Genomic DNA, 23,553 nt, shown 5'->3' with positions numbered 1-23,553 from the left:
GATGGGAAGTCGTCTTAGTAAAACCAGAATGCATGACTTGTTTCTGGACTTATGAATTACGTGTCTTTATTTCCTTTGCTGAATAACTTGCGTATTAACTAGATTTATCTTCAAAACTGTCCTGTATCATAGTGTACTATATTCCATGTTATATGTAATATAGCAAAGTTGTAAGTTTGAAGAATATTTGTATGTGATATATTATTATAATCAGTTTTTCATATGGAATTGTAGCAGTTGAATTGTATATTAGCTACTAAGTATGAACTTAACGGGTAGGTAGTACCTGAATTTAAAAATTATAAAATGCTAATATGAAGAAAAAGCTTTTATAAATGAGTTCATATTATGCTACGAGATACTATTGACTACTCTTAATATTCTGTACGATTAAATTGTTTCATTTGACTATTTTGAAGGAAATGGCACCGACTACTCGACACACCTTGAATATGAGCGAAGAGGAATTTCGTGCCTTTCTTGCTTCAAACATAGCCACAATACAGGCCGCACTACATACCAACAATAACTCTGAATCTAGCAATACAGCTAACGGCGCAAGAAATCGTGTAGGATGCTCCTACTAGGAATTCACTACCTGCAAACCTTCAGAATTTGATGGGACCGAAGGACCAATCGGATTGAAACGGTGGACCGAGAAAGTTGAATCGGTGTTTGCCATAAGTAAGTGTGATGAAGGAGACAAAGTGAAGTATGCTATGCATACGTTCACAGGTATTGCGTTAACATGGTGGAATACCTATCTAGAGCAAGTGGGACAAGATGCTGCTTACGTGCTACCGTGGTCAGCATTCAAGCACTTGATGAACGAGAAGTACTGTCCCAGAACCGAGGTCAATAAGCTCAAGTCAGAACTTAGAGGGTTACGAACACAGGGATTCGATATTACTTCGTACGAAAGACGATTCACAGAATTGTGCCTATTGTGTCCGAGAGCGTTCGAAGATGAGGAAGAGAAGATCAACGCGTTTGTGAAAGGGTTACTGGAGAGAATCCAAGAAGATATAAGTTCACACGAGCCTGCCTCCATACAAAAGGCATGTATAATGGCTCACAAACTAGTGAACCAGATTGAGGGAAGAATTAAAGAACAGGCGGCCGAAGAGGACAACTTGAAGCTAGTCAAAAGAAAGTGGGAGGAAAATGGTGATAAGAGTCACCAAAACAACAACAACTATCCCAACAATCGCAACATTAATCGCAACTACAACAACCGGCACAACAACAACAACAACAACTACAACAATCATCCCAACAACAATAACAACCGCAACAACAATCAGAAGCAGCTATGCCAAAGGTGTGAAAAGTATCACTCGGGGTTTTGCACCAAATTTTGCAACAAGTGTAAAAGAAATGGTCATAGCGCGGCGAAGTGTGACGTCTACGGACCAGGGGTTAACAGAACGAAAGGAACAAATGGTATCGGAACGAGTAATGGCGGAGCAAGTAGTGTCGGGGCAAGTTATGCCAATGTAGTTTGTTATAAATGTGGAAAACTGGGCCACATTATTAGAAATTTCCCGAACCAGGAGAACACGAATGGACAAGGCCGCAGAAGAGTTTTCAATATTAATGCGGCAGAGGCACATGAAGACCCGGAGCTTGTTACGGGTACGTTTCTTCTTGACAATAAATCTGCTTACGTTTTATTTGATTCGGGTGCGGATAGAATCTATATGAGTAGAGATTTTTGTGCTAAATTAAGTTGTCCATTGACGCCGTTGGATAGTAAATTTTTACTCGAATTAGCAAACGGTAAATTAATTTCAGCAGATTATATATGCCGGAATCGAGAAATTAAACTGGGTAGCGAAATATTTAAGATTGATTTGATACCAGTAGAGTTAGGGAGTTTTGATGTAATAGTTGGCATGGACTGGCTGAACGAGATGAAAGCAGAGATTGTATGTTACAAAAATGCAATTCGCATTGTACGAGAAGAAGGAGAACCCTTAATAGTGTACGGAGAAAAGGGCAACACGAAGCTACATCTTATTTGTAATTTGAAGGCACAAAAACTAATAAGAAAAGGTTGCTATGCTATTTTAGCACACGTCGATAAAGTACAAACTGAAGAAAAGAGCATCAATGATGTTCCCATCGCAAAAGAATTTCCCGATGTATTTCCGAAAGAATTACCAGGACTACCTCCACATCGATCTGTTGAATTTCAAATAGATCTTGTACCAGGAGCTGCACCAATAGCTCGTGCTCCTTACAGACTCGCACCCAGCGAGATGAAAGAACTGCAAAGCCAACTGCAAGAACTATTAGAACGTAGTTTCATTCGACCAAGCATATCACCATGGGGAGCTCCTTTTTTGTTTGTCAAGAAGAATGATGGTACATTTAGGTTGTGTATTGACTACAGAGAGTTGAATAAACTTACCATCAAAAACCGTTATCCACTGCCAAGAATTGACGACTTATTTGATCAACTACAAGGCTCGTTGGTTTATTCAAAAATTGATTTACGTTCTGGATATCATCAAATGCGAGTAAAGGAGGATGATATTCCAAAAACTGCTTTTAGGACGAGTTATGGTCATTACGAGTTTATGGTTATGCTGTTTGGATTGACTAACGCACCAGCTGTGTTCATGTTGATGGAATTCAACATTTCAACAAGTTCTTAATGTTAACTTATTCATGAAACCAATTCATTAAGAGTTACAACAAGCGGAAGCAAAATATTAAGAAAGCATGTTAATATGTTAAACCACTTTAGATGAATTCCATATAGTTATCAAGTCATGAAATAATGCTTACATATAACAAAGAAGGAAGAAGATTATACCTCCTCTATGATGAGTTATGAGCTGAATTTGGACAGCAAAATGATGATGAAAATGATGGAAGAAAGCTACCAACTTGAACCCTCAAGTGTGCAATACCCTAATCCTTTGATGCACCAACACCACCCTTTAAGTTAGTTAAGATTTAGACACTTAACTAGCTAATTAAGCAAGCTTAAAACCCTTTTAATTGCACCCAAAATTCTGATCAGCAGCAACTAGAAAGAAGATGATGAATGGAGCCTCAAAACTATGAAACCTCAAGTGTTTATACCCCAAACTTATAACCAACACTTATTGCTTTGGTTAGGATTTAATAACACTTGAATTTCTCACTTGCAAAACCACTTGAACCCCTTTTTGTTCAGCTCAAAATTCGGCCAGAATCATACAGCAGAAAGTTTGAAAGAGTTTTCTAACTTGTAAGTGCAAAATAAGAGTCAAAACTTGGTTTTTTTTGTTAAGCATGCACTTGGGAATATTTGTATCAAAAGTAACAAGAATAAACTAGCATGGGACTTGTCTTGGAGTCCCAAAATCTGCCCATCCATGCCATTATTTTATAACAAGAATGTTTATAAAAAACTTGATGTTTTATATATAAAACTTGTTATAAAATATATGCATTGTTTAGTTACTTATATACTTTATAAACTTTTTATAAAATATAACAGAATATAATTATTTAAACCTATAAACAATTATATATAATTATCCAAATAATTTATCTCAAGTGATAATATTTTAGAAAACCGATTTTCTAAAATTCAAGTGTCGCGTATTTACTTAACGATCCAATCGCTAAGATTAAATACATTTAAAGTGTTGGTAAGCTTGTTATTGGGTATGACCCGACTTGGATCATAATATATTAGCCACATTAATTAAATATGTCTCTCGGGCATACGAAAATCCTTCAATCTCCCACTTGCACGAGAAACATAAGAAATTAATGCAAGTGATGGATACCACCTAACGACCGTCCATCACCCCCAATATGTTATGACTTTGTGCCATTCAATAACATCATCCCTTTCGAGTTTCCCATCTCGAATATGAATAAATGAATCTTTCATTATTTCCTTTCGTCCTAGATGTCATGCTAAATCCAAGAGACACAGAGTGATCACTCTCTTCTAGATTTAACTTTATCAGGCCTCAGACATCTGACTCTTAACAAATAAGAGGGACAAATTCCATCTTGATCACATACGTCCTAGATATATATACTTTGCATTACACCTGAGCTCTTCCTTATGAACTACCATATTTCAGAATAGCGAAGGAAAGAATCAAGGCACAATACTTGGTAAATATCTGAACCCAATATGTATCTCAGGTCAGAGCATACAATGATATTCACCTTTACTCAAGATTACATGTGATCAACCACAAAGGCTCCATTTAGTAAATCTTGAGGGCGGGTCTTCCAATATTTGTATCCCACAAATATCTACGAACCTTGGTTGCAACCTTGCCCCACATTCATCCCGTGAATGTATACCAGTCCAAGTTCATAATAGTCTAAACCTCACACTTGCTCCCACAAATGTGATCGACTACGGAATTTAGAATAATAGCTTATTCATGGATAAAATATGCAAAATAGGAACCTGACTCAAGATTAATAAATTAACACCATAATTATATTAATGAGTTTGAACAATTTCATTCCGTTACAATACTTAAAACAGATCATGACCAATCACTAGAATATCGAAGCCCTAAAGCACAAACATGTCCTGCATGTTTTGATCCATGTAAGAGCTTCGTGAGTGGATCCGCTATGTTAAGATCTGTGTGAACTTTGCGAATACATATCTTTCCATTTTCAACTTCATCCCTTATGTAGTTGAATCTCCGCTCAATGTGACGGGTCTTTTGGTGAGCACGAGGTTCTTTGATTTGAGCAATCGCACCCTCGTTATCACAAAAGATCTCAAGAGGGTCCTGAATGGAAGGGACTACTCCTAAGTCATCGATGAATTTCTTCATCCATGCAGCTTCCTGAGCTACCAATGATGCGGTGATGTACTCCGACTCTGTAGTGGATAAAGCAACAACATCCTGTTTTGAACTCTTCCAAGAGACCGCACCTCCATTTAACGTGAAGACGTAACCGGATTGTGATCGAGAATCATCTCGATCAGTTTGGAAACTTGCATCTACGTAACCTTTTACAGCGAGTTCCTCCTCACCAGACCCGTATATAAGAAACATATCCTTAGTCCTCCTAAGGTATTTCAATATACTTTTGACAGCAATCCAATGAATGTTTCCTGGGTTATTCTGGTATCTACTTGTCAGGCTAAGAGCGCATGACACATCCGGTCTAGTGCATATCATTGCATACATGATTGACCCAATAGCAGACGCATATGGGACTTTCTTCATTCTCTCCTATTCATCTTTCGTGGTGGGGCACTGAGATGAACTGAGAAGTGTTCCCTTTTGAATAGGTACCAAACCTTTCTTAGAGTTCTCCATCTTGAACCTTTTCAAGATCTTTTCAATGTATGCACTTTGATTCAAACCTATCAGCTTCTTGGATCTATCCCTGTAGATCCCAATCCCCAAAACATATTGTGCTTCTCCAAGATCCTTAATGGAGAAGCATTTACTTAACCAAGTTTTAACTCCTTGCATTGCCGGAACATCATTTCCAAATAGTAATATATCATCCACATATAATACAAGGAACATGATAGTGCTCCCACTAGCTTTCTTGTATACACAAGCTTCATCACCATTTTTAATGAAGCCAAATTTCTTGGCCTCCTCATTAAAACGATGATTCCACATTCTAGATGCTTGTTTCAATCCGTAGATTGACTTCTTTAACTTGCATACCTTCTTAGGATATTTCGGATCAACAAAACCTTCAGGCTGAACCATGTAGACATCTTCCTCAAGATGTCCGTTTAGGAAAGCGGTCTTGACATCCATTTGCCATATTTCATAATCATAATGAGCAGCAATGGCAAGTAATATCCTAATAGACTTTAGCATTGCCACAGGCGAAAAAGTTTCATCATAGTCAACCCCTTGAGTTTGAGTGAAACCTTTTGCTACAAGTCTAGCTTTATATGTATCCAAGTTTCCATGTATGTCGGTTTTCAACTTGAAAAGCCATTTACAATCAACTAGCCTTGAGCCAGTAGGTTGTTCAACAAGTTCCCAAACTTGGTTGTCATACATGGATTGCATCTCAGCGTTCATGGCTTCCTGCCATTTATCCTTATCAATCCTTGATAAAGCATCTTGGTAGTTTGTTGGTTCATCCAAATCAACCACATAGCAACCATCCATGAGAAACCCATATCTCTCAGGAGGATTACTAATCCTACCAGATCTGCGAACGTCTTGTGTATTTTGATCATCCATTTGATCACTCTCAACATTTTCATGTTGAGTGCTAGTGTCAACCAATTGTGTATCATCTACTTGATCTTGAACCTCTTCAAGATCTATCTTCCTTTCACTATTTCCTTCCATTAGGAACTTAGTTTCAAGGAATTCAGCCTTTCGAGCAACAAATACATTTTGCTCGGATGGATCATAGAAATAATATCCCATATCATCCTTGGGATATCCTATGAAGATACACTTCGTGGATCGAGCATTCAACTTATTAGGGACGTAACGCTTAGGATAAGCTTCACATCCCCATACCTTTAAGTATAATAGAGATGGAGGTTTTCCAAACCACATCTCATGAGGAGTTCGTTCCACTTTCTTAGTTGGGGCCATATTTAAAATACGAGCCGCGGAGCATAGACAATAACCCCAAAATGACAGAGGTAACGAGCTTCTAGCCATCATTGATCGAACCATATCCATTAGGGTTCGGCTCCTCCTTTCGGATACACCATTAAGCTGTGGTGTCCCGGGTGGAGTAAGTTTGCGAGATAATCCCACAACTTCTAAGATGATCTTGGAAGGCATCGCTTAGGTATTCACCTCCTCTATCGGTACGGAGTACCTTGATTGTCTTATTGAGTTGATTTTGTACTTCGTTTTGATACTCTTTGAATGCTTCAAAAGTTTCGTCCTTATGTCTTTAACAAGTAGACATATCCGAAACGACTGAAGTCATCAATGAAAGTAACGAAGTATCTTTCACCATTCCTAGTTATGGGCTTAAAGGGTCCACATACATCCGAATGTATTAATCCCAATAAGTTCTTAGCCCTTTCGTAGGTCCCTTTGAAAGGTGCTTTAGTCATTTTGCCTTGTAAACAAGATTCACATACATCAAACGAGTCTAGTTCATTTGATTTCAAAAGGCCATTCTTTTGAAGTGTATGCATTCGATTCTTGTTTATGTGACCAAGGCGACAATGCCATAAGTAGGAATCACTCAAATCCCTTTTGAGTTTCTTGGTACTAGTATGGTATATTGAGCTACTAGATGATGTGTCATCATGAATCAATTCATAAATTCCATTTGAAGGCGAGGCCTTAAAATAGAATACATTACCTAAATAAACGTGGATATCATCATTAACAAAATTAAGATAAAAACCACATTGTTTTAAACGGGAAACTGAAATAATGTTTCGACATAAATCCGGTGCATACAAAACATTGTTCAAAATAAGTTCCAAACCACTTGGAAGCTTTAATACAAAGTCTCCTTGAGCCTTCACTTGCACTTTGGCTCCATTACCCATAAAGAGACTTGATGTTCCCGTTTGCTTGCTACTTCTTTTGAACCCCTGCAAAGAATTGCAAATGTGATTTCCACATCCAGTGTCTAATACCCATGTATTAGAAGAAGTAATACTAAGCTCTATATATACCATATATATAGTACCTGAGGTTTGCCCAGCATCCCTCTTTTCCTTCAACTCCTTAAGGTAGACCGGGCAGTTGCGTTTCCAGTGACCCATTTCACCGCAACCGAAGCACGGGTCTTCCTTGGGGTTTGCTTGTCCGACAACCTTTTGCTTCTTGTTCTTGTTTTTAGTTGGGGTAACCATCCTCCCCTTTCCCTTGCCTTGATGGGGGGGTCCTTTCCTCTTAGCCGCCTTTGGCTTAGAGGTGTTGTTACCTTTGGACCCACCATCATTGATCATTAGCACGGGTGAAGCCCTCTTACCCATGCTAGTTTCCGCCGTCCTAAGCATGCCATGAAGTTCGCCAATGGTCTTATCCATCCCATTCATATTGTAATTAATTACAAATTGGTTAAACCTCTTTGACAAGGAGTTTAGGATAAGATCCGTGGCTAGCTCATTGGATATGTTGAGATTAAGACGGTTTGCGCGATTAATGAGGCTTTTCATCTTAAGGACATAAGATGAAACGGATTGGGAGTCGTCCATACGACATGCATGAAGCGCTCGAACGGTCTCGAAGCGCTCGACACGTGCTTGTTGAAGGAACATCTCCTTCAATTGCGTGATCACGTCGTATGCAGTATGATGCTCGAAATCCTTTTGGAGTTCGGGTATCATAGTCCCAAGCATTAGGCAAGCGACTTGCACCGAATCGGTGCAATACTTATCCCAATAAGCCATGCCTTCCGTATCATCCTCGTCGGGTTGATCGGGAATGGGGTCCTCCAACACATACGCCTTATCCTCGAGTTTGAGGACAATCCTAAGATTACGGAACCAATCCATAAAGTTCGTATGGTTGAGTTTGTCTTTCTCGAGGAGAGACCTTAATGATAGGTTGTGTAAGTTAATTGGTGCATTTTGCGTGTTGTTGATGTTATTAGCGGCCATCTACAATATTTAACAAAGTTCATTTAAGTATTGATTTTAAATTTAATAAACAATACCCTTTTATATTTTAATTGACATATTAAATATTAGAATCCAACGGTAAATCAAATTTCGGTTAGGTGACCTTTATCCCGTTATTTGATTTAGCTAGGTAGTCATAATGACAATTGCAATCCTTTTGTAACTTCTAAATTATGGGATCATGCAATCCTTTTGCATGGCATATTTATCCCATCAACGCCTATTTGTTCCTCATGCTTCGGTGACCCTAAGTTCATGATTCCCAAATCAAGTCGTCCTACTTGTGTAAACGTGTAAACTTAACATACAAGTGGTTAGGTGACCTTTATCCCACAAGCATGCGAAATTCACCTCAACCATATTAGTTTGTTCATGACGGTTAGGTGACCTTTATCCCATCATGAGTTCCCTAATATGTCTAAGTGTCACACAAAAGGGTGGCGTTTAACTTGTTTACCTTGTTAATAGAAGGGATTTTAAGTTTCCATTAATTCTAGTTTAAGAAAACTTTTATGCCATACACCAACATGCATTTAGTGTATGGTTCATTTGAAATCCATTTTCAAGTCATGTAATTTTAGCCAATTACTTGATATAAACCATTTTATACATATGATCATTATCATGTTCTTAATAACCATTTATTAATATCCTTTTTACCATTTCAATTTATCCGATTAAATTGTGGTTTGGTAAATATCATGTTGTTAATAATTTAACCAATTAAATTTTAATTTTGCTTGTTGTTAACTTGTGTGATAACTTGTTGTAGTAACATGCACAATCCACAATCATACAAGAAATTAAAACAACCACGCATGCAAAACAAATGTTCACAATCAAGCCTTTTGGTAGACATTTTGTTTAGCCGAAAACAAAATGCCACCGGTCAATGGGTAAAACACAAAGTAAGAGGTTTTAACCTCCCACTTAACCTTGCATCCACATGCTTCTTGTGTTCTTCCTTGTGATCTTCATGCATCTTCATCTTGTTACAAAATATATCCTAATACATTTTGTCTAGAAAATGAAAACACATCCTAATCTATTTTACATGTCAAATATAAAATAAATTACATAACCAAAATTAATATTACATACCAAATGAATAATTAATTTTACAAACCAAATTGAATGAATATTACAACCATTCAACCAAACAAATATCCATTCAAACACACATGCATACATCATAAGGTCAAGGCATTGATTGTGAACTACAATATACAACAAATATGACCAATTTGCAAGTTCCAAACCCACTTTTGGAACCCTTAAAATTCGGCCAAAATCATGAACCCACCTAAACCCCAATATTTTTATATTCTACTTTCATGCATGTACATAGAATGCAAAGTTGGTGGGTTTTAAAGACCATATATAAGAAGCATATTTCATAGACTTCGGCTCTAGATACCATTGATGGAATTCAACATTTCAACAAGTTCTTAATGTTAACTTATTCATGAAACCAATTCATTAAGAGTTACAACAAGCGGAAGCAAAATATTAAGAAAGCATGTTAATATGTTAAACCACTTTAGATGAATTCCATATAGTTATCAAGTCATGAAATAATGCTTACATATAACAAAGAAGGAAGAAGATTATACCTCCTCTTTGATGAGTTATGAGCTGAATTTGGACAGCAAAATGATGATGAAAATGATGGAAGAAAGCTACCAACTTGAACCCTCAAGTGTGCAATACCCTAATCCTTTGATGCACCAACACCACCCTTTAAGTTAGTTAAGATTTAGACACTTAACTAGCTAATTAAGCAAGCTTAAAACCCTTTTAATTGCACCCAAAATTCTGATCAGCAGCAACTAGAAAGAAGAAGATGAATGGAGCCTCAAAACTATGAAACCTCAAGTGTTTATACCCCAAACTTATAACCAACACTTATTGCTTTGGTTAGGATTTAATAACACTTGAATTTCTCACTTGCAAAACCACTTGAACCCCTTTTTGTTCAGCTCAAAATTCGGCCAGAATCATACATCAGAAAGTTTGAAAGAGTTTTCTAACTTGTAAGTGCAAAATAAGAGTCAAAACTTGGTTTTTTTTGTTAAGCATGCACTTGGGAATATTTGTATCAAAAGTAACAAGAATAAACTAGCATGGGACTTGTCTTGGAGTCCCAAAATCTGCCCATCCATGCCATTATTTTATAACAAGAATGTTTATAAAAAACTTGATGTTTTATATATAAAACTTGTTATAAAATATATGCATTGTTTAGTTACTTATATACTTTATAAACTTTTTATAAAATATAACACAATATAATTATTTAAACCTATAAACAATTATATATAATTATCCAAATAATTTATCTCAAGTGATAATATTTTAGAAAACAGATTTTCTAAAATTCAAGTGTCGCGTATTTACTTAACGATCCAATCGCTAAGATTAAATACATTTAAAGTGTTGGTAAGCTTGTTATTGGGTATGACCCGACTTGGATCATAATATATTAGCCACATTAATTAAATATGTCTCTCGGGCATACGAAAATCCTTCACATGTACCTTATGAACCGAGTGTGTGGGCCATATCTTGACAAGTTTGTCATTGTTTTCATCGATGACATACTTATTTACTCAAAGAATGATCAAGAGCACGAAGAACATTTGAGAAAAGTGCTAGAAGTATTGAGGAAAAAAAACTGTACGCTAAGTTTTCAAAGATGGCATTTTGGTTGGAAGAAGTTCAATTCCTCGGTCACATAGTGAACAAAGAAGGTATCCATGTGAACACGGTAAAGATCGAAACCGTTGAAAAGTGGGAAACCCCAAAAAATCTGAAGCATATACGTCAATTTTTAGGATTGGCTGGTTACTACAGAAGATTCATCCAAGATTTCTCCAAAATAGCAAAACCCTTGACTGCATTAACACATAAAGGGATGAAATTTGAATGGAAGGATGAACAAGAAAAGGTGTTTCAGTTATTGAAAAAAAGCTAACGACGGCACCTATATTGTCATTGCCTGAAGGGAATGATGATTTTGTGATTTATTGTGACGCATCAAAGCAAGGTCTTGGTTGTGTATTAATGCAACGAACGAAGGTGATTGCTTATGCGTCTAGACAATTGAAGATTCACGAGCAAAATTATACAACTCACGATTTGGAATTGGGTGCTGTTGTTTTTTCATTAAAGACTTGGAGGCATTATTTATATGGGGTCAAAAGTATTATATATACCGACCACAAAAGTCTCCAACATATATTTAATCAGAAGCAACTGAATGTGATAACCCGTATTAATCCATTCGGACGAAGTCCATATCGATTATAAATGATTCACAACAATTGATTACATCGCGAGGTACTTGACCTCTATATGATACATTTTACAAACATTGCATTCGTTTTTGAAAAGACAATCTTTCATTACATCGAAAATTAACAACATGCATACCATTTAGTAATATATCTTACTATAATTGACTTATTAATAATCTTGATGAACTCAACGACTCGTATGCAATGTCTTTTGAAATATGTAATGAATGACTCCAAGTAATATCTCTAAGATGAGCAAATGCACAGCGGAAGATTTCTTTCGTACCTGAGAATAAACATGCTTTAAAGTGTCAACCAAAAGGTTGGTGAGTTCATTAGTTTAACATAAATAATCATTTCATAATTTTAATAGACCACAAGATTTCATATTTCCATTTCTCATAAACATACGTCTCATGCATAGAGACAAAAATATTATTCATATGGATTGAACACCTGGTAACCGACATTCACAATATACATATAAGAATATCCCCATCATTCCGGGATCCTCCTTCGGACATGATATAAATTTCAAAGTACTAAAGCATCCGGTACTTTGGATGGGGCTTGTTGGGCCCGATAGATCTATCTTTAGGATTCGCGTCAATTAGGGTGTCTGTTCCCTAATTCTTAGATTACCAGACTAAAAAGGGGCATATTCGGTTTAATAATTCAACCATAGAATGTAGTTTCGATTACTTGTGTCTATTTCGTAAAACAGTTATAAAAGCAGCGCATATATTCTCAGTCCCAAAAATATTTAATGCAAAAGCATTTAAAGAGGGAGTAAATGAAACTCACCTAATGTATTTTGTAGTAAAAATACATATGACTATAATGAACAATGCAGGGTTGGCCTCGGATTCACGAACCTATATCATTTGTTTATTTATTAAAACACATAATCGTAATCGAACAATATATATATACATATATATATGAATTTATTAGTTATATCATTTTTATATTAAATATATATATATATATATATATATATATATATATATATATATATATATATATATATATATATATATATATATATATATATATATATATGTTTCATGTATTTCTTTTGGTATGTGAAAATATTAATTTTTGTTATGTTGAATGTATTAAATATATATATCGTTTGTTTGTTAAAACTAATAATTGTACTAATACTAAAATGATATTTATAATGGTAATATGATAATATTGATAATACTTAATATTACTAATAAAAATAATAATGTTAGAAATTCTTTTAGTGATAAATATAATGATATTAATAATAATAACTTTAAAAATACTAATTTTACTATTAAAGATGTTTATGATAACAATTTTAATAATTATCTAATAACGATACATGATAATATTAATAATAATACTTTCAATGATTTGTTAACATTATTAAAAATTATAATAATAATAATAATAATAATGATAATAATAATAATAATAATAATAATAATAATAATAATAATAATAATAATAATAATAATAATAATAATAATAATAATAATAATAATAATAATAATAATACATAATGATAATAGCAATAGTTATACAATGTTACTAATACTAATATTTATGGAAATAATACAAATTTATATTATTTTTATAATAATAGTAATAATAATAATCATAATAACTATAATAATGATAATACTACTTAATTGTTAAAACTACAATAATAATAACATTAATAACAATTATAATACCAATTATAACAATTATAATCATAATAATAACAATAATAATAATAATAATAATAATAATAATAATAATAATAATAATAATAATAATAATAATAATAATAATAATAATAATAATAATAATAACAAATAAAACTACCTTTAATCAGTTTTCCTAAAAAAAACGCCCATGACCGGGCTCGAACCCGCGACCTCTCGGTTACACAAAACACCCAAGACCACCCATCCGTTTCCTTCTTTCTGAAATTAAACCCAGACCAAAACTATATAATTCGTTCGTGAACTGTTCTTCTTCTTTATGGAAATTTAATCGACCAAAACCAATTTCCATTCAACACAACAGAGGTTTTGAGACTTCAATTAATTAAACACAATCCATAACAATTGTTTGTATATTTAGAAAACGAAAAGAAATTTAATTAAAACTGCTACTGCATTCACGACTAAAAAAAAATATGAAAACTTGATTTTGAATTAGTGAAAGTTATAGATAATATTTATAACATGAATTGTGTTTCAATTTACTCCTAGAAACTTTCTCAAACATCAATTGAATTAGAAACATCAATACGCTTATGAATTTTACGAAGAATACACGTTTGACTTTTTAAAATTGAAGCTTTGACTTCGAAATTAGGGTTCGATATAGAGAATTACAAACGAAACTTTCCAGATAGTTTTAATTCAGGATTTCAAACAACACTACATTAGCACATTTTTAAATTCGTTAATAAATCGATCTGTTTGAAAAATTAAAGCATGAACAGGGTAATACCTGTGTTCTTCCATTTTTCTGGTTCAATTTGATTTGAAAAAATAACTGTAAAGGGTGTTGTGATTGATAAATGATGTTATGAGTCGACTGGTATCTCCTTATCACTCCCTTAAACCTAGTTTAATAGCAACCAAGTTGTCGATGGGTATTAATCAGAGAGAAAAAAATAAAGTAGAAAATAAAAATAAAAAAAATAAAAAAAATGGAAAAGGACAGCAAACAGAATTTGGATGGATTCATAATATAAAAATCGTGATTTGTACTGCCTTTAGAGATAGGAACAAAATTATAGTAGATTGATTGCAACCTAAATCAATTATTGTACAGGTTCATGACTTTTATAAACTTGAGTTACTTTTAGTAATTAATATATTAATAATAATAATTATTATATAATAATACTGATAATATTAATTAATAATAATTCTTAATAATAATATCTAATAACAAATAACAATAATACTGATTTTTATGCTAATATTAATATACATATTAATAATATTGAATGTAATAATAATAACATGTTAATTATATTATAACTTTTATATACATTTTCCAATATACATATTATAATAAATATTAAAGGAATCATTTATACATATCAAATTTTATATCTATACGCTATATATATATATAGATATATATATATATATATATATATATATATATATATATATATATATATAATAAAATGATATCTAAAAAATACTAATGTTGATATTAATATTGAATGTAATAATAATATGACTCTAGTAACTATATCTTAACTTACAATTTAGTTTAGTATTTTCATATTATCTATTATTAATTATGTAATATAATATATTACATAATAACATATACTGAATATTTAATATCTATACATTTTATATATATAAATGTTATTATGTAATTTTATTTACATATTAGTTACATCATATATTATATATGTAAATATGAATACATTAATAATATTTTATATATGTAATTATTATATATCTATTTACTATATTATATTATTTCATATTAGAAATAGATATTATAAATTACAACACATAATATTTATATCTTTTATATATATATATATAATACAATATACAATATACATATATTACCAACTATGCATAGAAATCATATATGTTTATATATAGATTCTTTTTAATAATAGTCTTAATATATTATATATTATTTTACATATTTAATTCTAATGATCAATTTTATTTTATTATTTTCAATACATACATTTATATAAAATATATATACACATATATTTATTTACAACAATTATTCGTGAATCGTCAGGAATGGTCAAAAGGACAAATGCATTCATGTAACCGTTCTAAAATTTTCGAGACTCAACATTACAGACTTTGCTTATCGTGTCGGAATCATAAAAGATTAAGTTTAAATTTGGTCGGAAATTCCCGGGTCATCACAGTACCTACCCGTTAAAGAAATTTCGTCCCGAAATTTGAGTGAGGTGGTCATGGTTAACAATAAAAATATTTTCATGACGAATATGAGTTGATAAATAGAGTTTTATTATCATTGAGTAATATGGAATGGATAAAATGATTCGATTAATCGAAGCGTATGAATGAAGTTATCACAAAAGATCGGGATGAAGAAATGGAGATTTTCTATAACTTTTGACGTAGTCGCGATTGAATTCCGGAATTCAAGAGATTTAAAGAAAATCTTTGAAATCTAAGAGATTTGATTCTTCGGCGAATAAGGAGATTAAGATCTCTATAATTAAATACGGTGATCTGCCTCGATTACTATGTCTGATATTTCCATTATAAATTAAACTTCTCCGTTCCATTATTCTCACCATTCCTATACTTTCTTTCTTAGTTCATACATTCAAAAGATTGTGAAAATGCTTAGTCCAGTTCTAATCCCTAATATTTTCCTAATTATTATTTCTGTCATCCTTCTTTTCAATCTTCCACTAGAAAAATCTGTTTACTTTTAATATAACCTTGGGGTGCTACTATTCTTAATTATGCCGTGTCTTTATATTGCTAGTCCTATTAATATCCACGGTTTGTAACTTCCGTGTTGTTTTTGGGTTTTATATTTTCCCTTATATTTTGGAGCTCTTTGCCTTTTTATTATCCTCCCGACTTCTAGTAAAGCGAGTAACGGTCTAGATTTCGTAAGTGTGGAGTTTCGAATGATTAGAATATTCTAAGCAGAGAGAAACGTAATAGCACGATTTGATTTTCAAATTTATCAAAAATACAGACCATAGAACTATCAAGAATATATTTTTATTGATACGTTTGGAGGTTATGTAGAATGAAAGAGCTATGTAACATGACACATGATGATGGTATAATCTACTGTGAACGATCATTACGTTTCATTAGACACTCAGCATGACTTACTGTAATATAATCACGTTGATCAAGTGTCATTATATTATACTAACTCATGCATCAGTTCCCAACATTACTTCAATACCATTCATATTTTAAGCTCGAAATTCTACAGAATATAGAAACTAACAGTTTCTATATGATGTAATACTGATAGCACGAAGAGATTAATGATTTCAGATAAAAATAGTTATAAAAATATCTCCAGAAATATGGAAGATATTTCTAATGAAAGATACGATAATATCTCGGAATATCTAAAATCAGAGGATGATAGAAACTATTGTCTGCAAGGGTTTAGAGTAAGGAGGAAGATATTCACTAAAGATTTTAGCAGACATTGAATCATTTGGATTCTTTGAAGTCAAACTTATTCTTTGTGATTTGTCCACGGCTTTCTTCATAGTTTCGCATAATCTGCTTTTCGGTACTAAATTTTCTATTGAATGTTTCCAATATAATGATACACAGGAAGCACGAGGAGGTATATAATTTTAGACGAGAATATTTATGAAAATATCCTCAGAAATATCGAAGATATTGATGATGATATTTTGGAATTTCTAAGTTCGATGGTTGATGGAGAAAGATTTTCCGCAAGATTTTAACATGACTTCGGAGCAAGATATTCTCTAAAGATTTCAACGGATCCAGAATTACCTGAATCCTTTGAATATAGGGTTTGGTCCTTGTATTTGTCCTTGGTCTCCTTCATGGGTAGTTCAATCTGTTTTTCAATACCCAATTTTCTATCGAGCGTTCCTAACACTCCTTTTTTTATCATCAAACTTTTGGCCGTTTAGACCATCTACCATTTTTCTGTTTCCTCCAAATTTAATGCTATGATATCTGAATCATCGGTTATTAATCCGAGGTGGTTTCAGAAGAATTGTGTTTTTAGATGATTAAACCCTGATGGTAATATGGTGGAATATGAAAGGTTCCCTAGTAACAATAAAAGAGCACGCGTATATATCAACGTTATAATAAGGTTGTTTCGTATGAAAAGTCGAAGTTGTCTTGCTGGAGGTGTGACAAAATTGGCTATTTTGAAGAAGAACTGCAAAGTTATTTTGGGTAATAAATACACTAAAGAAATTAGCACAGTTATGTGTTAAACGTTTACTCAGGTTCTAAGAGTTTTTCAGGTGCATAACTATATGCATAAATCTTTCCTTCCATATATGAAATGCGGTTGATTCATCTTCTCGATTGAGGTGTTTTCAAGAATTATGAAATGTTTGAACGCAGATTGGAATCGTCAAGATACAAATGAGGTTTAAGATGAAATCAAGTAGCAAACTTGAAGAATTGTTTAGTTTCATATGTTATAATCAATATTTTAATTCATTTTAATTGTTCAATGTTGATAGTCCACAGTTAGCAGTGTACAAATAATAATTCATATATAGTTTACTTTATAATATTCGAATTAATTAATACATATCATGACCCGTATACGTCTCAGACTCGATCACAACTCAAAGTATATATATTATTGTAGAATCAACCTTAACCCTGTATAGCTAACTCCCGCATTACTGCATATAGAGTATCTATGGTTATTCCAAATAATATATATATATATGCGTCGATATGATATGTTAAAACCTTGTATACGTGTCCCGATATTTAAAGTGCGTAAAATAAATGACAGAAATTAAATGACGATAAATAAAATTGCGAGAATGTAAATTGCGATAATTAAATTGCGATAAATAAAATGTAATCAGTTAGCTAGGAACAATTAGCTAGGAACAGTTAGCGTGGATTCTTAACAAAATTTCTCATAGTTAATTTGTTTGTTTCTATCAAATTTTTATTTCGTCAAATTTTTTCTTCATTATGCGACTTGTTGGATTCCGATAGGTCAATATCCAAATATGAAATTGAATGAAAATGGTTATTCCGCGGTGAACGGATACGTATATCGGTGGTTGTAAGTAGGATAGTAAATGACTGTTGAATCAGCTTCGTCGAATGTACAGTGTAACTTATTAAAGTGAAAATCTAAATATTTGTAGGGTATTACCTACGCGTTAAAATATTTTCACCATTAACAATTTGTACAAAAGAATTTTTAGTTACAATCTTTATGAAAATATACTTACATATATATATTTTCTTCAGATGTAATCATGGATTTAATGAGTTAACTTAATATTAAACTCATTTAGTTTTCGGTTGGAATTAGAATAAATAATCTCTAAAACTTTAGAGATTACATATTCGCCATGTCGAACGAAGATAAATGAGGTAGAACGATACGTCGAACGAAGATCATACTCGAAGTACAGATGGTGATATTGAGGCATGGATTGTTGATGGTACTGGTGCTGTTATTGATGGTACTGTTGGTGCCGGTGATGTTGTTGAAGCTGGTAGATTTTGCACCATATTCTCCAAATTGATTACTCGAGCGCGAAGTTCGCTAACTTCTTCTATTATTCCGGGATGATTGTCGGTCGGAATGACCGGATGAATAAGGTTTAGAATTTTAGATAGAATATAATCGTGGCGAGATACTCTGGAGAGGAGTGTGGAAATGGTATTTCGGACAGGTTTGCCGGTAAGCGCTTCAGGTTCATTGTCAAGAGGTGAATTCGGTTGGTGAAAGGGATCGCCTTCTTCGCATCTCCATTGATTAAGTCGACTACGAACCCATCAGATGAATTGGGGATAGCTGATTGATTGATTCATTCTGGTGACCCCAATTTTGAAGCTTAGGTGAATATCCATGTCGGAATAGCTGTCGGAATAGCTGTCGGAATAACTATAGGAATAGCTATCGAAATCTGAGGGACTCAAACTGGTTAAGGGATTCATCTCGTACGATCAGATGAAGGATTTTCGATAAGAAATAGATTATAGGATGTAGATTAGTACCCTGCAATACATAATTTACATATGCATATATAATACTAAAATCTCATAAGTTACGGAGGAATCTACGGAAGCTCTCAGGCAAAGGCAACAATAACAGATACGCTAAGATATGAATTTATCTATACACAGTCTATACAATAGAGGCAGTAAGACGTGTCTAGACTTTAAGGATGATAAGCAAATAATTTTCGACACTAATGATAAGCAAAACTTTTGACATGCAGACACGGTCGAAGTCCAGACTCACTAATGCATCATAACGACTTATCAGTTATACACACTAATGCAGACCTGGTTTGCTAAGACCACCGCTCTGATACCAACTGTGATACAGTTGGGGATAACCACCGTCCCACCCAGTGCCTTCCCAACTAACCGCCTGGTGACCACTGAGTGTACCTCAGACACTGATTTTAGGGCCTGCCTCTCGGCTACTGCCAACCCTCGTAAGGGATCGCAAGGAGTAAGAGCTAATGCTTCGTCACAGGTAACACTGTGAGAACCTCCTTTACGACTAACCCGCCACACATGGACGGCGTTATACCAGCTCTGATGCCAACTCTGATAACCCGTTCTAATCCATCCGGACGAAGTTTATATCGATTATAAACGATTCACAACAATTGATTACATCGCGAGGTACTTGACCTCTATATGATACATTTTACAAATATTGCATTCGTTTTTGAAAAGACAATCTTTCATTACATCGAAAGTTGACAACATGCATACCATTTAGTAATATATCTTACTATAATTGACTGATTAATAATCTTGATGAACTCAACGACTCGAATGCAACGTCTTTTGAAATATATCATGAATGACTCCAAGTAATATCTCTAAGATGAGCAAATGCACAGCAGAAGATTTCTTTCATACCTGAGAATAAACATGCTTTAAAGTGTCAACCAAAAGGTTGGTGAGTTCATTAGTTTAACATAAATAATCATTTCATAATTTTAATAGACCACAAGATTTCATATTTCCATTTCTCATAAACATACGTCCCATGCATATAGACAAAAATATCATTCATATGGATTGAACACCTGGTAACCGACATTCACAATATACATATAAGAATATCCCCATCATTCTGGGATCCTCCTTCGGACATGATATAAAGTTCGAAGTACTAAAGCATCCGGTACTTTGGATGGGGCTTGTTGGGCACGATAGATCTATCTTTAGGATTCGCGTCAATTAGGGTGTCTGTTCCCTAATTCTTAGATTACCAGACTAAAAAGGGGCATATTCGGTTTAATAATTCAACCATAGAATGTAGTTTCGATTACTTGTGTCTATTTCGTAAAACAGTTATAAAAGCCGCGCATGTATTCTCAGTCCCAAAAATATATAATGCAAAAGCATTTAAAAAGGGAGTAAATGAAACTCACCTAATGTATTTTGTAGTAAAAATACATATGACTATAATGAACAATGCAGGGTTGGCCTCGGATTCACGAATCTATATCATTTGTTTATTTATTAATACACATAATCGTAATCGAACAATATATATATACATATATATATATATGAATTTATTAGTTATATCATTTTTATATTAAAAATATATATATATATATGTTTCATGTATTTCTTTTGGTATGTGAAAATATTAATTTTTGTTATGTTTAATGTATTAAATATATATATCGTTTGTTTGTTAAAACTAATAATTGTACTAATACTAAAATGATATTTATAATGGTAATATGATAATATTGATAATACTTAATATTACTAATAAAAATAATAATGTTAGAAATTCTTTTAGTGATAAATATAATGTTATTAATAATAATAACTGTAAAAATACTAATTTTACTATTAAAGATGTTTATGATAACAATTTTAATAATTATCTAATAACGATACATGATAATATTAATAATAATACTTTCAATGATTTGTTAACATTATTAAAAATGATAATAATAATAATAATAATAATAATAATAATAATAATAATAATAATAATAATAATAATAATAATAATAATAATAATAATAATAATAATAATAATACATAATGATAATTGCAATAGTTATACAATGTTAATAATACTAATATTTATGGAAATAATATAAATTTATATTATTTTCATAATACTAGTAATAATAATAATCATAATCACTATAATAATGATAATACTACTTAATTGATAAAACTACAATAATAATAACATTAATAACACTTATAATACCAATTATAACAATTATAATTATAATAATAATAATAACAATAATAATAATAATAATAATAATAATAATAATAATAATAATAATAATAATAATAATAATAATAATAATAATAATAAAAATAACAAATAAAACTACCTTTAATCGGTTTTCCTAAAAAAAAACGCCCTATTACCGGGCTCGAACCCGCGACCTCTCGGTTACACAAAACACCCAAGACCACCCATCCGTTTCCTTCTTTCTGAAATTAAACCCAGGCCAAAACTATATAACTCGTTCGTGAACTGTTCTTCTTCTTTATGGAAATTTAATCGACCAAAACCAATTTCCATTCAACACAACAGAGGTTTTGAGACTTCAATTAATTAAACACAATCCATAACAATTGTTTGTATATTTAGAAAACGAAAAGAAATTTAATTAATACTGCTACTGCATTCACGACTAAAAAAAAATATGAAAAGTTGATTTTGAATTAGTGAAAGTTATAGATAATATTTATAACATGAATTGTTTTTCAATTTACTCCTAGAAACTTTCTCAAACATCAATTGAATTAGGAACATCAATACGCTTACGAATTTTGCGAAGAACACACGTTTGACTTTTTAAAATTGAAGCTTTGACTTCAAAATTAGGGTTCGATATAGAGAATTACAAACGAAACTTTCCAGATAGTTTTAATGTAGGATTTCAAACAACACTACATTAGCACATGTTGAAATTCGTTAATAAATTGATCTGTTTGAAAAATTAAAGCATGAACAGGGTAATACCTGTGTTCTTCCATTTTTCTGGTTCAATTTGATTTAAAAAAATAACTGTAAAGGGTGTTGTGATTGATAAATGATGTTATGAGTCGACTGGTATCTCCTTATCACTCCCTTAAACCTAGTTTAATAGCAACCAAGTTGTCGATGGGTATTAAATAGAGAGAAAAAAATAAAGAAGAAAATAAAAATAAAAAAATGGAAAAGGACAGCAAACAGAATTTGGATGGATTCATAATATAAAAATTGTGATTTGTACTGCCTTCAGAGATAGGAACAAAATTATAGTAGATTGATTGCAACCTAAAGCAATTTTTGTACAGGTTCATGACTTTTATAAACTTGAGTTACTTTTAGTAATTAATATATTAATAATAATAATAATAATTATATAATAATACTGATAATATTAATTAATAATAATTCTTAATAATAATATCTAATAACAAATAACAATAATACTGATTTTTATGCTAATATTAATATACATATTAATAATATTGAATGTAATAATAATAACATGTTAATTATATTATAACTTTTATATACATTTTCCAATATACATATTATAATAAATATTATAGGAATCATTTATACTTATCAAATTTTATATCTATAAGCTATATATATATATATATATATATATATATATATATATATATATATATATATATATATATATATATATATATATATATATATATATATATATATATATATATATATATATATATATATATAATAAAATGATATCTAAAAAAATACTAATGTTGATATTAATATTGAATGTGATAATAATATGACTCTAGTAACTATATCTTAACTTACAATTTAGTTTAGTATTTTCATATTATCTATTATTAATTATGTAATATAATATATTACATAATAACATATACTGAATATTTAATATCTATACATTTTATATATATAAATGTTATTATGTAATTTTATTTGCATATTAGTTACATCATATATTAT

This window comes from Rutidosis leptorrhynchoides, chromosome 4, assembly GCF_046630445.1.
Source record: "Rutidosis leptorrhynchoides isolate AG116_Rl617_1_P2 chromosome 4, CSIRO_AGI_Rlap_v1, whole genome shotgun sequence".
Taxonomy (NCBI): Eukaryota; Viridiplantae; Streptophyta; class Magnoliopsida; order Asterales; family Asteraceae; genus Rutidosis; species Rutidosis leptorrhynchoides.
Note: the sequence above shows the minus strand (reverse complement) of the source record.